This window comes from Maylandia zebra, linkage group LG2, assembly GCF_041146795.1.
Source record: "Maylandia zebra isolate NMK-2024a linkage group LG2, Mzebra_GT3a, whole genome shotgun sequence".
NCBI classification, from domain to species: domain Eukaryota; kingdom Metazoa; phylum Chordata; class Actinopteri; order Cichliformes; family Cichlidae; genus Maylandia; species Maylandia zebra.
The window spans coordinates 45163848-45180712 of record NC_135168.1 but is presented as its reverse complement, the minus strand read 5'-3'; the positions used below and the strand labels follow the sequence as shown (position 1 = coordinate 45180712).

Genomic DNA, 16865 nt, shown 5'->3' with positions numbered 1-16865 from the left:
ATAGTTCTTCTGTAGTGTTAGGAGTCAAAAGGTAACAAGCTAAACACTGATATTCTCAGCCTCCAGCACGTAACCCTTTCTTCATATATTCTGACCATGCTATGGTCTGAACCTTGCCACACCCTTCCCCCAAGTAATCACAACTGATTAGACCTCCACTTCTCAGTTTGCCACTTGTCTGCCGCCATCTTTACTTTTGTACTCTCTGCCTAGCAACAAGCATAGGCGCCATTTTGGACAAGGTATACATCATTTTAATGTAAATAAATCTATTTCACCCTGGGATCTGGTAAATTACTATCTTACCCCCTGGGCTGCTGTTGTGCCATACTTAGGTTGAGCGCCAACTGTGTAACGTGGTCTTTGGTTTTATGCATTATCATAACCACATATGGCATCTAGCACAACTGACACTGTGTAGCTGGCGTACTTTTCTGGGTGCGGCTTAGGGACTGAGCTTGGTCTGAAGAGGCAGGAGAATCTGTGTCAATGTTCATTCTGACTGACCAAATGTGTTTTTAATTGGATCTCTGGCTCCTCCCCCCCTCCTTCTTAGGTCAAGCCAGTGGTTCTTTTGCTTCCCATCTTGGTTTCTTTTCATCCACCCCTCTGTGACCCTTCCCATTTTAAATTTTTTTCCCAGATCCTCTTGTTCCTCTGCCTCATCTATGTCTATCCCTGCAGCTCCTGCCCATCTTCACCTTCCATGACTTCTTCGCAATGGCACCCTAATCTCTGCCAGAGTGGTCTGATGGTAAGTAGGTATCCTCTGCTAGATCCCCCCCCCCCTGACATGCATGGAACTTGACTCACATATCTGCTTTTTCTTTACACTGCCACTCCATGGAAAATTGCAACACCACATGGAAAAATGAATGCAGCTGCACTGACTGCTGCTTTATTTTCTTTTGCTTGCCCTTTCCAGCTAAAGAATGGTTGCCACAGAGGGGTGATGTCAACACTGTATAATAAGGACAGTTAAAAAAAATGAACAAATTTTAACTCTGAAGTAAATTACTGGACAATATACTGTACAACTATTAAAAAAGACCGAATAGAAGAGTGAAATTTATGGGTCACTTGTTTCTATCTGAGAACATTTGTAAGGCAATCTGTTTCATGTCTAAGCATGTGCAGGTTGACAATTAATAAGCTCATAAAACACTCAGAAACTGTGCTCTTATGGTCGATATTGCAATCATCGCACTTACATGCACATGTTTTGTGTGGTTACGAGCCATGAAATGGTGAATAGCAATGCCGAATCCCAGTGCTATGCTCTTATGATTTAACCAAACTGATCCTTTAGTTTTCTCTCTCATCTTCATCTGCACTGTAGTTTTCTGATTTCAGTGGTGCCAACCCCCTGTGTAGTCCAGCTTGTACCAGGTCTTATTAAACTAGGCTCGTGTCACTCTTCCCTATGGCTGCTGTACTGTCAGCTTAATCCCAAGTCCCTGAAATACTCAGCTTTCTGACTGTTGTTAGAGAATTTACGAATAATTAGTGTCACTAAATAGAGCATCACTTAATAGCCAATATATAGCAGCATAGAGAGAAAGGTCCCGTCTATCCTTATATTTGCTGCATATTTGTCTTTTGATGCATTGCAATTTACCCCTGTGGTTGGTTCTTAAAAGATGCCCCTTTTTCCTTTTTCATTTATTATCTATGCCTTACATAACTGAGATTTTGACAGTTTTTGATGAGCCAGTTTTTGAGATTTCATGGTCTCTGGGTAAGCTGGGAAGCTCAGGAGGTAATCATATGACTGACAATGATCATTTCACATGGAGAATAAACAACAACCTAAAAGCAAAAGTTGTTTTTTTTTTCAGATGTGGCCTGCAGCACTTGTTGTGGCCTGTTGCAATGCAAAAGGAAAATAAATAATATTTTAGAAGTCCACATCTCTCAAAATTCATGCTTTCAAGGTTTTTATTTTTTTTTAATATATTTTTTTATTTTGGGGGAGTTAGAGTAGGTTGTGTTGGGTGAGCCGACCTTTGAAGATCTTTCAACTCCTGCAAGCTCCAGGCCTATGAGATGCACTGCCATCCTTTTAAGGGAATGACCATAACTTTGGTCCCCTTGCTTCTAATCCCTCCTCCAGACCCTTGTCATCACAGATCAACCAGTCTGAGCCTTAATGTCCTCCACTTGCTGGCAAGGGCAGCTGGTAGCTTTCATGTATGCGAAGAGTCACATCAATATGCTTCAATCTGCACTTGGACCAGAAATTGATGCCTTTATCTTCATCTGTCTTTCTGAACAGTATATGATCTTTGACATACATCTTAGAGCTTCTGCATAATGATTCACGTTTTACAGAATGCATTTGAAGCATTATTAGAAAATCGCTTTGATTTGGACTCCTAAAGAGCACATTGCCTTAGATTTTACAAAAACAATGCAAAGAGATCCTAAATGGCTGTTGTCTTTGCTGTCTCTCAAAACTGTCACCTTTCATTAGAAACAGTTCAGTTCTGTTGCGAGATACCGACTTTTTGTACGATTTCTCAAATCTCTGCTGTTTGAGGTTGAACTTAAAAAAGAAATTACATTGATCACGGTCCAGGGTGTTTCAAAGTGGTGAGTAATCGTCAGTGTTTAATTTTATCTGTTGCAGTATGCATTGCAAGGCAGCTGCATGATCAAGCCTGTGAACTCTACATCTGAAGGAAGGATTCTGTTTCTGATCATATCCCTATTGAAGTCCATCCATTTGTCGAACATGGAGGTGTTGACGCACTCGCGCTTGCACTCACTGGTATGTGGTGGTTACATTTCTATGTACTGGACGTGACTGTGTGCCGATATTTAGTGTTTGTAGCAGTAGTGGGAGCGCATTTTAGAACGCTGTAAGGGAGGATGCATGGCAATCTCGCTGTTAACCTTCAGCCTTACGAGTTCACCCCAGGGCCTAAATCTACAATGATGGATATAAGGTGACGGGGAATAGGGGGTCTTCACACAACCTAGGAATTTCCCCTGATGTTTTTTACTTACATTTAGACCAAGATTTGCACTGTGATGATATTTTATATTAGGGGTGTATCATTAATGGAGGGGACAAATGTGATTTGTTGACCCTAAAGTGGATGGCACAGACAAAAACAGAGTAATGGCATTGAGGCAACAAGAGGGAATGCAAGGTAACCGGTTGATGATATATGTATTTACACTCATCAACAATATAATGTCCCCAGGGGACCAAGGTTTCATTTATATCCCTTTGAAATTAAAGCCCTAATGATGGAAATTATTAGCCACTTGCTAAAGAGAGCTCAGGGGCATGCGAGAGAGTAATTAGTGACCAGTGAAGCTTTGAGGAGATGAAGTAATGTATTTAAAGGCAAAAATAATCATCAGTAAGGAAGCCTGGCCTTCTATTAGGTGCAGTCTATGATATGGTAATTTGATATGCATCGAGTGAGGATTCGTGCATACAGCATCACATTAAATCAAAAACAGCTGCATTAATTTTTGTCTTACGATCAGTGGCATACCACCTTCACTGCTGACTCAGACCTGTGACGTGTTCACCTTTTCATGGATGACTTTCAAAAAGAACAAGGAAGAACTGATGGTATTTATTTCAGTCAGCAGGGAATAATCCTAGTTTTAAGATATCTGAAAGAGAAGAGGGATCAAAACTCCATCTCTTATGTAACAGGAGAGTGTGTCACATTGTTTTTTTTAGGTAATTAGCAATTTTCCTCAGCTCAACTCCAGTACCTTATGTTATCTGTTTGGTTGCTGTTGTGAATGCCATAGCATTCCTTTCAGTTATGTAAGTGACGAAATTATGCAATCTCTATAAGTATGTTTCAGAAAAAATAATCTGCAACAAAAAGGAAAATATACTTATGGAAATGCTATGCCTACAGTATAACAAATACAAAATCCCCACCGTTTTGACATGCATCAGGTCAGTAATACCCAAACAAAAGCTGAGTGTGCAACAGAAGAAAGAAGAGAGGGAGTTTGTTTACTGTAGAAACAATGATATTTGTATTTAAAAGTGTACGCTTCTTGACTTTCAAGACCAAAGAAACAGCTACAAATGAATCAGTAAAGCTATGTGTGTAATATATTTGACTCGTAATATCACTTCCTGTTTGAAAACATCATTAACTTTGCTATATGCATTAATTTCATTCAAAATATCCCACAAAAGGGACCATGAATAATTCCAAGGAACCAATGGAAGAGAGGGAAAAAAAGATACAGCCATCACTCATATCACGCAGCTTCAGTATAAGTACCCTTTTCTGCCTGTGTTTTAAAATGGTGTAAATGTCCTTGTATTGATCAACACATTACGGTAATGTGCCAAACAGGTACAGTGGAAACAGCTTAGAAGTCAGCATGCGCTGTTGATAATATAAATTGTAACATGTGAACAAGAGATTATTGCAAAATGGCTGACTTGACTGCCTACACATCTTTTTTTTACTGATCTCTAATATAAAACAGCTTTTACTGTTGTTGCATGTTGCATGTAAATCCATACGTATAATATCATAACAATATCAATTTATGTTTTTTCCATTTTAGTTTAATTTGGGGATCCCAAGTAAGAAGATAATTTCTTTTTCTTTTTTACTGTCTGCTAAGAAAGACAGATTGTGCGACTGGAAGGTGGTGTGTGTGTGTGTGTGTGTCTGCGTATGTGTGTGGGCATGTGTGCATTATGCGTGTGTTAAACGGGACCTAGGCCACAGCAGCGTGGAGGACTGAAGTCTCCGTGTATTCTAGCTCAGAGATCACAGAACTTATGAAAGACTGCTCTTTGATCATTTCCATTTCTAAAATAATTTGCTTTGAACATTTCAAGTCACTTGTGCTTTTATTTATGGAGCCTGTAGACAATCAAGGAGTTGAAAATAATTAGGCTCACGCGCATATGAGTGTGGACACGTATTCCCTTTCGATCAGTTAAAACCAGCTCTGTTAATTAAAGTTCTAAGCTGTGACTCTGCCCAAATAATTTTCTTGTAAGCTACTGCATTCCTCAGATCTGTTGTCAGTAGTGCATATTTTCTTTTGGTTGTTCCTTTCTATGTTTTTTTCTTACAGAAATCCCACTGACCCATATAGTTGATCTCATTCTTGAAGCATATAATATAGATTCCAAGTTAAGAGAATAGGGGCTCTATTATTAGTCCCATTTGAGGTGCGCAGCCTCCATCTAGGTACTGCTGTGTATTTCTGAATTCCCTGAGTGAAGGCATTACCATCTCATTTGGGTGAGGGTGAGATTACCTCATGCAACCGAGCTGTTTTATCACAGAATATCTAGGGGAGCTGAGCTGTAGCTGCTGACTGTTTATTCAGGCAGCTGAAGGAAGAGACATTCCAGACACATTTCACAAATATCACACATGACAACTTGTGATGCCACCTTACTGATGTTTCCCATGAAAGGTCTCTCACTAACAACAACATCCTATTGATCTTCAGCACCATTTTAACAACCTCCTCTCACCCTCTCACACATACACACCTGAGTGGGTATGGATTGAAAATGTTAGCGGTTAGCGGCTAACTTTGCCAACACATCCTTTGGTACGTCTGTCAATTAAGCCCAGTCATTGTAGGAGTGGCACAAGAGCAGATCTGGGCAGAGAGAGAGTGATGATAATCAAAGGTGTAAATAACGGCTCATTTCGTGGTGCAGAATTAATATGCAGGACTAACATTTTTGTCCTTATTAAAAGGATGAGAACTCAAAACAAGAAATAAACTTCTTGGATTAAAATTTTGTGTTTAATTGGATAGATGAAAGGAGCAATTAGTTGCAGTTAAGTTCTTTTTTTTCCCCAAGTCAGCTCATCTTAATTTATTTAAAACAAAAAAGGGAAATAGTAATAATGCATTCATTCACTTCTTTCATATTTATTTCACATTTTTATAGAACGCCACTGCAATTCATTCAACAGTTCGGCTATCGAATATCTTTCATTTTTCTATTACGCTTGAGATCATAGTTCAAACGAACTATATTCTCTTACTATGTTTTCCTTTTTTTCTATTCACACCTGTCTGGCCTTTTAAACAAAACAATAGCTAACATATTTGCCACAAACTTTATAACAGTTTTTACTGAGTTGCTTTAAATTTTAGTTATATTTCATAAACTGCATGCATTTCAGTTTTTTTTTTTACATGAAGATTTATGGTACTACTGTTGCTTTATACTGAGCGTTTTTTTTATCTACTGAAATGTGATGAGCAAAATACACTTTCAGTGTAATGCAGTACAGCTCAAATGCACATAAGACTACAGCCTGCTAAGCTGCTGTTAATACTCATGCCGTTTAAAAGAAATTAAAACAACATTAGTATCAAAACACTGAATTATATCCTTGCTGCCAGTAGATTTAAATTCAAGGCCATTGTATTAGCCTACAATATAGTTAGGTAGTTAATAGTATAGTATTTTATCCCAGTGTAAACAATAAACTCCTAAATAAGTAGGCCAACATTGTTTGAGTTTATTTTGCTTCTCTGAAATATTACAAAAAAAAGCCCAGACTACAGGTTAATGAGAAGTTCTAATTTCCCAAAGATCATAGGAGAGATAAACGCCCACCTTTTTAGTTCCTCTCTGGTTATTTCCTCTTTGCTGGCTCTACATTTGTAGGCATGAGATGCTCGTTTTGTAGATATACAATTTCAACCGAGTGATGCTGGTGCTGTTGTAACGTTAAAGGATATGTTTCTTGTTGTGGAAAATGGGTGAGATGACTGGTAGTGTCGTTCTGTTATTGCACCGACCTTACTCATCAGTCAGAAATCAAAGCTTTGACAGTTGCCAACATTAAAGGGCTGCTTCTGGCACGTCTTGTGCCAAGAGGCTTCTTTATGCTGAGCATATTAATATACTGTAGGTCATGAGCAGGCTCATCTGCTGATCATGTATGAGAAGATGGATACTCTCGAGCCACACCAGGCACAGATCCAGCCAATATTCTTGCTGGAATATAAACTCATCCACTACAAGTGCACTAGCTGGCTACTGAAATGACTGAAGTATTATGACACAGTTTTTTAATCAACCAGGAATTTAAAGTAGAGCTCCTGAAAAGTAAAAAGCAAACCTGAGTTTAACTGAAAGATCCATCGCTGCAAAAAAATAAATACAATCACTTCTTCCTGGTGTCACATCTGTTTGTAGAAAAGAAAGTGATTCAACAGTACAAGCTGTTCTTATTGTTAGTTGCATGTTGTGTACAGGCCATAAGCTCATATTGTTATTACAGGCTACTTTTGGGTTTTGATTTCAGACATTAAAAATTAATAATTAAAATGTAAACGCTTCGAGTTTCAGACCTTGTCACAAAATAACCTTTCATTTTTAGTCCATGTATCCACATTGAGGTATTTTGTCGCTATGTTTTTTCTCCATGCGGTTTGGAATTTTGACTTGGGCAAGCTATCTGTTTATCTGCACACGCAACAGAACTTGAACCGACTCTTTTTAGCATTAAAATAGTGTCTTAAAATCTCAAGGAAGTCAGAGTTAGCAGCGAAGCTAACAGCTGTAACTCTTTGATTTGCCGCTTCAGCCACACATTTATGATCATTAAGGCAAATGTAACTTGTGCCCACTTATTACCTGTAATTAATTCTTGCTGACTCTCAAGTAACTACTCATCATTTTTAATTTTAGTCCAGTTTGGAGTAAGTTTAGACAGATGTAAAAATTTTGAATTCTTAGATTTTTGCAGATAATTTGGCCTGTTTTGAGATTTAAAGTGTGTATTATTAGAATTTATATTGACACATTTTTACTTCTACAATGAGCCTGTCTGTCTAGGCGAACAGAAAAAGCAAAGCCCATTCATCCTTCTGAAACCGCGTGCACAACTTCTACCGCTGACTGCTGCTTCACAAAATCACCAGCGACGAGTGCTGTTTTGCAAGGGGCGGTGTCTCTCAAAATTGAGATGGATGGTTTACAAAAAATATGTGAAACATAACATGCATGTTTCATGATGTCAGTGACAAGACATGGCACCATGTCTCCTGCAATGTAGTTTGTGCCTTTACCAGAGTATCTTAATTCCTGTGCAGAGACTGTGATTTAGTCTTTTTTGTGTGTACCGGGACATGTTTATGGGCTAATAGGCCTTTGTTAGTAGTACTCTATTTATTTAATACAATTGTAGTGTGAACAGGAGGAATAATAAACAGGCTGACTAAACATACGATTCTTCTTTTGGGCTGAGAAAACCCTGTGTAAGGACACAAAAGGGGGACGTTTCCACAGCGGAAAGTAAATTCTTTTGAAGTGGAACTAATCATCTGAGGGATGGTTTTCGTTGTCCTAACAACGCAGCTGAATTGGAATGAGCCTTCTTTTTTGTGGAAGATATGTTTTCTTTTTTTCATTCAGAACTGATGATGATAGCAGTTTCACGCCCTGTCCACCCACATTGTCCGTCCAAACCTCTTTGCAGATAAGTCTTTACTCGGAGACGCCGAACACACGGCGGGTGACTCTTGGACTGTGACGTCAGCCTCACTCTTGTGTCTCCCAGTCTTTCTCTTTTTTAAATACCATTAGAATGAAAGGGGAATCTCACAGCAAATCCTTGTCAATAACAATTCTTTCATAGTGCGAATGGATCAAGACTTAAAAAATACCCCATATCATAATATATCATCTTTTATATTATGATATGGATAATATGATGCATTCCTCTTTAGGTTAAGGTTATTTAAGTCAGGTTTTATCAAAATAAACATTTATGTTTTATAGAAATTAAAAAATATGAAGGTAAAAAAATTAACTAAAGTTACATTTCCTTCTTATGTTTTTTTCTTGTTTTGCAGTATTGAAGGCTCTTTTCAAGATGAGAAAAAATACTTCAGGCATCTTGTTGAAGTTTTGTGTGTGAACATCTTGAATGCTGTCATAAAAGCTTCAATTAAAGATCTTTACTCAGACGTTTTGTCTTTATTTACATTTCTGTTGTGACAACAAAGTCTGAAACAGTGGATTGCACATGAAATAATAGTTGAAAAAGATTTTGATGATTTATTGTTGTTGTTTATTTTATGAGCTAAACTTGGCCTAAAGTAAAATAAAAAAAATTTCCTATATCACTATGATGAAAAAACAAGAAAGGAGAGTAGAGAAACTTAAATCATCGACCTGGTAACATTTGCATGCTTTGAAAGTCAGTCAAATGATAAAGGTCTTAATTAAATCTATACAGAGAAAATTAAATGTCTCTTTACAAAGGCTTTGATAGACAATTATGATAAATACTGTGAACTGTTATTCCTATAATTGTCCATGCTACTCATTCTATTAGGTAGTAAAAGGTTGGATTAAAGTGGACTGTTCTTTCTAAAGATAGCACATGTCCTTTACAAACTAAGTAAGCAATTATTGACTGGAAAGATGAGATCTGGCAATGATTCACTGTGATATAATCTTTTGTCTAAAGCTGGAGGGGTGTAGCTGTATGTTTCAGCTTGTGTCCAGCGTCTTCTCATTTGCGATCCAGGAACTGAAAAGGGTAACTTTGGCCTTATGACCTCAGCCTGAGAACTGTAAATCTTTCTTCTTCACACAAGCTGTATTGCTTTGCCTCTCCTGAGTTGTAAACTACTGGCCTTTCTGCTAGTCCTATAGCCATCCAGCCGTTTTATTGTCTCAGTAGGGATAGTGAGTTCAGGCAGTAGTCATCGACCAAAACAGAGGTGAACTGTTTGGGGAAGCCTCTCGGTGCTGTGCTAACTTTTCAGTCAGACCTGTCGAGTTTGAGGGGAACAAAGCAAATGCAGACTTGTAGATTTGAGTATATATTAGGCAAAGCAATAAACAAAAGCTCCCGTTATGTTTGTTGCATATTAAAAAATAGTGAATTTTATGTGAAATGTGCACGATTAAAGATTTTGACTGAATTAAAACATCAATTATCTGTAAAATGTGAATGGACCACAAATTAGGATTTAACAGTCATCAGATGTCTTTGCTGGACTCCAAAACTTATGAGTCTTATTTTTAACATTTAGACTTTTTCAAACCTTCTCTACTGTGTTTTCATGTTGATTTCAAACCCTCCCTACTGTGTTTTTTTTTTCATGTTGATTATATGCAAACTTTTGATGGTGATTTAAATCTACATTATTTAAAACTTTCCCCATGGATGATTTATTGATTGCAATGTTGCACTTTACAAAGAGGAACATCCAAAGAACAACTGGAGCCTGATTTAAGTCACAGTATGTTGTAAAATTGTTAAAAATGTAATAAATCAAACTGCTTTTCATTACTCCAAAAAAGCAGCCTGTTGGCGGTAAAGCCATGAATGTAGCCACAGATTTGGCAAACAAATTAAACCCAGTGTGAGTATGTGTTGATAACTGCAGTGAAGTATTTGTATTAGTGAGAAGCAGGTGGCAGCCAAATGAGCAAAGTTGTTCTCAGTCAAAAACTATTTCAAGCTCAGCACAGATTTGTACTGAGAAATCATAAATCTACATGATGTTCAGTTAATGCCAGCTAGTCACACACCAATTAATGCGAATTTAGGTGGCTTTTACAAGATTTGGCAGCGATGTGATGTCACACAGGGGTGGATCCCTGGTTGCAGTGACAAGAGAAGACAACTCTTTCTTCCATAGGAACACAGAAACAGCAGGATGAGTCATGATTCTTTTTTGTAAGCGGTACAACAAATTTTCAGAAGATGAATCATTTTTGTCTCCACACTGTTTGCCTGCTGTATGCTGCATATTCTCTGCTAAAGCCTCACCAGCACACTCTAGTACTGACTGGAGCAGGTTAAGGCAGGACACAGTAGATAAGCACGTGACACACTTGAATGTAGGCCACTTTTAGTTCTTGTTGGGTAGAAGAGAAATTCAGCTCTTTAGAGGATACAAACTTAGAATCCTCAAGGAGCCTCATTTCTTCTCCTTCCAGCTCGAAATTGGCTCTTTTTAATGCAACTGAAAGCTCGCTGTTTTACAGGCACGAATAAAGAAGCGGATGTCCTAGAAATTCAAATGTTGTTTGCAATGGCCGTGCCCAGGAATACATTTTCTTGTCAGAGTGATTGATCAGCTATATTATAGTATCTTCGCATCCTCCAACTGTCCATTGGCTTGCTGGTATTTTTGTCATTTTTACATGCCATGCGGTAACTGGTTGCCATTGTCATCACGGCAGACTGGGAGCCGGGGAGAGGACGCCAGTGCTGTGCCAGTTGGCGCAAGTAGTGAAAACACAAGGCAGACACAGCACAATTCTAATTTTCATCGTTCCAGACACGAAGGTCACTGCTTTGGCACCTGTAGTTTTTACATGTTTGGCTAGTTATTGACTGAGTCCATGTACTTTGGATGTATGTGTAAATTGAACTGATTTATTCCTGTATAAATTATGAAAGTGTTGATTTTCTTCTCATTAAAAAAAAAAGAGGTCAGGTTATCCATGCAGTTATGTAACACAGGGTGATTTAGGGCCACTCTAGTGATCAACTACAATAGTACAAGTCTATTAATAGGACACACTAGTAAATAGATAATTACAAATCTTGTGATATACATTTATTTTTCTGAATTATATAACACCGTGTGTAAAGAAAGAAAAATTGTTTGTTCACAAGAGGCTCATCGTGATTGTTATTTAATGAGTTAGCTCTTATGCCCCAGTTCTGTTAAAGAAAAAAAAAAATCAAAGAAATGCAGCTTTCTTCTTTGCTATGCTGCACACACAACACAGGAAAATGTGTGTACCTTAGGTTATTGTATGGCTTTATCAGTTTTCTTGTAGCTCTTAAGCCTGTAGATATATTCTCCTGGTGGTGCTTTGCTTAGCACACAATAGTTCTGCAAATATCAGGGGCCAAGTCATTATCTTCTGCTCAGCAGGTCACATTATTGGAGTGTTGAACTAATGATATGTAATGAGCTCTCTGTGACACATGTCTAGCCACCCTTACTATCGTGGGGCCCATTAATAGATAACAGCATCATAATTAGCTTCGTTGGGAAGCCAAACCTAAGCTTATAAATATATCAAACAACAGTTAAGTTGCGTAACTGCAATGTATGCAGTTCTTATATTTTGTTTTCTTGTGTGTATGGTATTTTGATGAAAGTATTGTGTTCATCGGCACAGCTAAAAATTGCTAAGTACTATGACAGGCACTGATACCGTGTACTGTATAGTATACACAATACCGACAAGAGCGTTTTCAAAGTGTGGACATGTATAATTGTCTACAACTACTTTTTCTTTTTAAACAAACAATAATCTATGGCTAACAGAGCGTCGAATCATTATTGTCAGTGTTTTCACTGTGCTCAGTAAATTGAAAGCCCAGGACACAAATACATGGCTGTCTTAAAAATTTATATTGGAAATGGTTTTGATGTTGTACCCCACTGCAAACACTTTCAGCCTTCTGCAGGTCTCCTAGCAACAGCAAACAAAGGCAGGACCCATCTCAAGTTTCCCGTGGAGCGGCCAGTCCGGCGTGCCTTTGATCTTGACTGGGAAAATAGCTGAGTGGGCACTACTCGCATTTGTCTTTCATTTACTCCAGCACCCCCACCCCCTCCCAAAATGTTCACTCAAACAGCCAAATCTTTATCTGTCCGCAGCAACCAATACCCCTCTTGGATAATCAACCATAGCAAGAGAAGTCATTGATGCACTGTTTAGTCAAAATTGGACGTTTTTGTTTTGGAGCACAGCTGCTGCAGCTATCATTTGTGGTTCCATTGCAAGAAAACAAAAGTGTAAACCCAGATAGTTTAATCCAAGACGGTTTAACCCTTGTTTCCATTGTGTCAAAAGTGTCAAAAAAGACTTACCTCAAAATTTATGAACCTATGCCTTGGTACTTTTGAATGAAGCCGTTTATCTTCCATTGCAAGAAAATACAAGTGAAACCCAAGATTGCTTAAACCAAGATAGTTTAGCTGTTTTTGCAGCGTGTAAAAAAGGACTCACCTCAGAATTTATCTGTCCATGTCCTTGGACTTTGGGACAAGGAACACATGAAGCATCTAAAACATTTTCATTCTTTTCAACTTTATAAACTCAAAGCACTTGTCTCAATGCCAAAAGGATACTAAGCAACCAGCGTGGATTTTGCAAGTCTCTGCGCTGACACAGTGCAGGAGAGTGCTCCCATTTAAATTCAACATTACAAGTCTAGGCTGCACATGGGAAAAAATATTTAGGAAGTTTAATAATGCTTTCGAAGTAAGTCTTTGGAATCAAAAATACATAACTCATGACCAAGTAAATGCAACACATCTTAAGGCTATTTAATGTTATCTTACTCTGCTCTGCTTTCATCCAAAACAGCTCAGACAGCTCGAGAGATTAAACAAATTGAAGTGTTACACACTGTTTTGGTGTAATTTACTGTAATTGATGTTTTTATCTAGTGCTGAGGCCTTCTGAAGCAATTGCTTGTGTTTGTAGGAAGGCATACAACCCAGTGGGATGTATTGACTGAGGCTGTTGACTAATACTGCTATATTGGCATGTTTTAATGCTCTCCCATTGTTTGACTAACAGACTCCGCTCTAAAGTTAAAGCACACCTTGCACACTGCAGAAAAAAAAAAAAAAAAAGGATATCAGTGTGTGTTTTATCACTTTTCTTTATCAGAGATGACATAGAAACAAATTTCTTTTTCGTTTGGTATCTTAATAGGTTAGCATCTAGCTATAATAACCTAGCTATAATATATGTTTGGGGTGTATCTTAGAGTCAGAATACTAACATTTTTTGTTATAAAAGTGCTGAAAGAGGTTTTGTTAAAAAAAACCAAAAACAATATTTGCTCACATACCTTTTGTGATTTCATCCTTCTGTGATGGATACCCCATGGTGCTCCCATTGCCATATTTGCCACATTTTCGAGTGTTATCTTCAGGTATAGTTACACTAACATTGTCTGTACGAACAAAAAGGCTTCTGGTCTTATTTTTTGATGTAGTTTTCTTCCTCTGGAGCAATTTCCACAACCAAACTTCTGTTTCCTGTTTGAACATCCACACGTCTTCGCACAATACGGACAGAGATCACTCCTGAAACTGTGGTAACACTGTCCTTGTATGGACAGAAATTGTTTCAGTATTAAAACACAGTTTTAAAATGAAAGCATATTACTGTAAATATAGCCTTCCGGTGCTTAGAACGTTTTTTTACTTTTAACCCACAAACTCCTGTGTTCTTGATTATGTGATTGTTGCTTATCAGAATCAGAATACTTTTCTAATCCCTAAGAAAATTATGCATGTTATCCTTGAAATGCAATAATGTGCAAGAACAATGTGTCCACATCTCCAGTTATACCACATTGTGTTGCATATGTGGTCCATAAATGTACCACAAACTAACACCCAACAACAAGCAAGTGATCAAAATTGGGACTTGATGAAGAACACAGTAGAGATCACGAATGAAGCTATACAGCTATAAGATACATTATCGTACTGTAACTCCACATCATAGTTTTCCCCAGGACTGCTGAGTTTGGTAAATAACCACGTGTTTACTGACATATTAGCTAATGTGAGTGATATGCTTTGAAAAAAGTAAAAATGAATACATTTGCAATTTAAATTCATACATTTAATACAACTGTAACAAGACATGCAACAAAACTTGCTTAATGTACCGAAAGTGAAAGTGCAGAAATGGTTATATATGATGTTAACTGATCATATAGTGATGTATTAATCGATACAACAGCTTGAATGTTGTAGATTTTTGGATATGATTTGGATCAGATAGGTGATTAGTTCAAGAACATCACATGTTTTATTTGTAAAACTTAATTTGTTAAGTAACAACAAACCATAGATTAAAAAAAATGCAATGTAATAAAAATACAATTTTAAATTGAAACGTGATGGAGTAAATATCAATAAAGAGAAATAAAAGTACCTGAAAATTGTCTAAGGAGAAACAAATTAAATGTAGAGTCATGCAATATAAGGCTTATCTTCAGAAATGGTGATTACATTATGTGGTGAAATAGGGAAATAGTTTTGATTGACAGTGCAGATGCCTTTGTAATTTCAAGACTAAAAGCAAACATGAGAACTTTGATTTAAGTATATTTGGTAAATATACTGATGCCAATAGTTTCACACTCAAAAGTCTAAACAAACACTGCAGGTTGTTTGGATTTATTATTCCATTTAGACATTATCACAACAATGTCAGCTCAAATTTTGTAGATATAGTTCTTCTCATAGTGCAAAGGTGCACTATTTCCAATTAACCTAAAAATGGGAAATAAATATTTTACCTAGTACTGTTTTGTTAGTTGTATTATCTGTCATTCCTGTTGGTGAGTTTTTCAGTGTCTTTAGCAACTGAAAAAAAAACTCCCAACAAAAAACCATTTCATCTATTATAGATGGTTGTTTTCAGGGAATACTTGTTCTAGCTGGTTCCTATTTTGAGTCGTCAAAGCAAAGGTTCTGTAGGAGTGCAGTTTTTTTTTTTTTCATTCCTTCAAGATCCTATTATGGAAGCATGGAAGTTTTTTTTATATCTTGGAATTGTAGGGAAAAAAAAGCCCCACCCTTGCCTTCAGCTGCCTGTATTCTTCTCTACAAACATGTTACACACTGAGAAAGAAGTCACAATATTTAATATATAGTCACATTTTTTTCCAGGTTGAATAACAAAACAACAACAACAAAAGAGGTTGTGATCTAATACAGAAAATTTGAAGTGCTCAGACAAGGAGACCTTTACCTTTCAAGCTACCTTCTGACCTGGAAAAGCCAGAGTAACGTTTCGTTTTGCATCTCACCTTCAAGAACTCTTTACTAGCTAAAATAGTTCTTCTGGGAAGAAAAGGAAAACATTTGAAGTAGATCTCTCTTCTCCCTCTTTCTCTTCCCCCAAAACCCATTTGAAGCCATTTTAGCATTTATATATAGTATATTTATGATTCAGAATCCTGTGCAAAAAGACTGTTATGGCATCAAGTATCATCACATTACCACTGACAAAAAATAAAGCATGTCTTCATGCTTGTCTGCACCAAACCCCACTTGGAGTACCCTTCTGATGACTGCTTGTGCCAACTGACAACAATGTTGGGGTGGAAAGAATGTATTAATATCCTCTTGAGCCCTAAGCATGAACATTTACTGTCACCGTTATTTATCCACTTATATGCTTACCAAATATAGGTGTCCTAAGAAGTAGTTTAGTTACTGGAAGCATTTCAGTATTTTTACCTTAATGTAGCAACGAGGTGGGACTCTCTCTGTAAAAAAAGAATCATTTCTGTTTTCATTTAATAAAATTATCAGTTGAATTGCTTTTTTATTAACAGCAGCTTAGGGTGCAAGTTCATTGTGCTGGAGGACATTAATGTATGAAAATAAGTTGCGATGTCTTTAAATGTAAAAACACACACTCTTATACACACCATCCTCAAAATTGCTTTCTTAGAAGCTGCAACTCACTTTTTGTGCACTTAACTTTTCAGATTTGAATCCAGATAAATTCTTAAACTAGTTTTTGGTACTTTTTATTATTTTCTTTTTGTATTACAGTTTTAAGCATTTCTTGAGGACACGTGTTAATTGTTAACCTGCTTTAGATGACAGTGTTGGTTGTCTAGCTGGATTTCTGTTATCTACTTTACTACAACAAAAGGTAGATATGTTTTCCACCACACTGTTAAAATTGCCAACTTCAGTTGTACATCTGTCAGTAGAAACAGGATGGTGTTGTTTATGGTTCATCAGCTGATTGGATCTTGGGTCTTTCTGGCTTAAAGGATAGTATTTCTCCTATCCTTTTCAGGATTTCAAGTGCCATGTCTTTCTTAAATAGTCAGAGTTAT

General features: G+C 37.2%; 1 long non-coding RNA gene across 1 annotated transcript in view; it reads left to right on the top strand.

Annotated features, from left to right (window-relative positions):
* LOC143413051 (uncharacterized) overlaps positions 1-11973 on the top strand; it is a 72403-nt gene extending 60430 nt beyond the window's left edge. The window contains exons 3-5 of the long non-coding RNA XR_013093620.1: positions 685-754; positions 2630-2770; positions 8845-11973. This is a non-coding gene — a long non-coding RNA (uncharacterized LOC143413051). The remainder of the gene's footprint in view (positions 1-684; positions 755-2629; positions 2771-8844) is intronic.
* The last annotated feature ends 4892 nt before the right edge of the window (positions 11974-16865 follow it).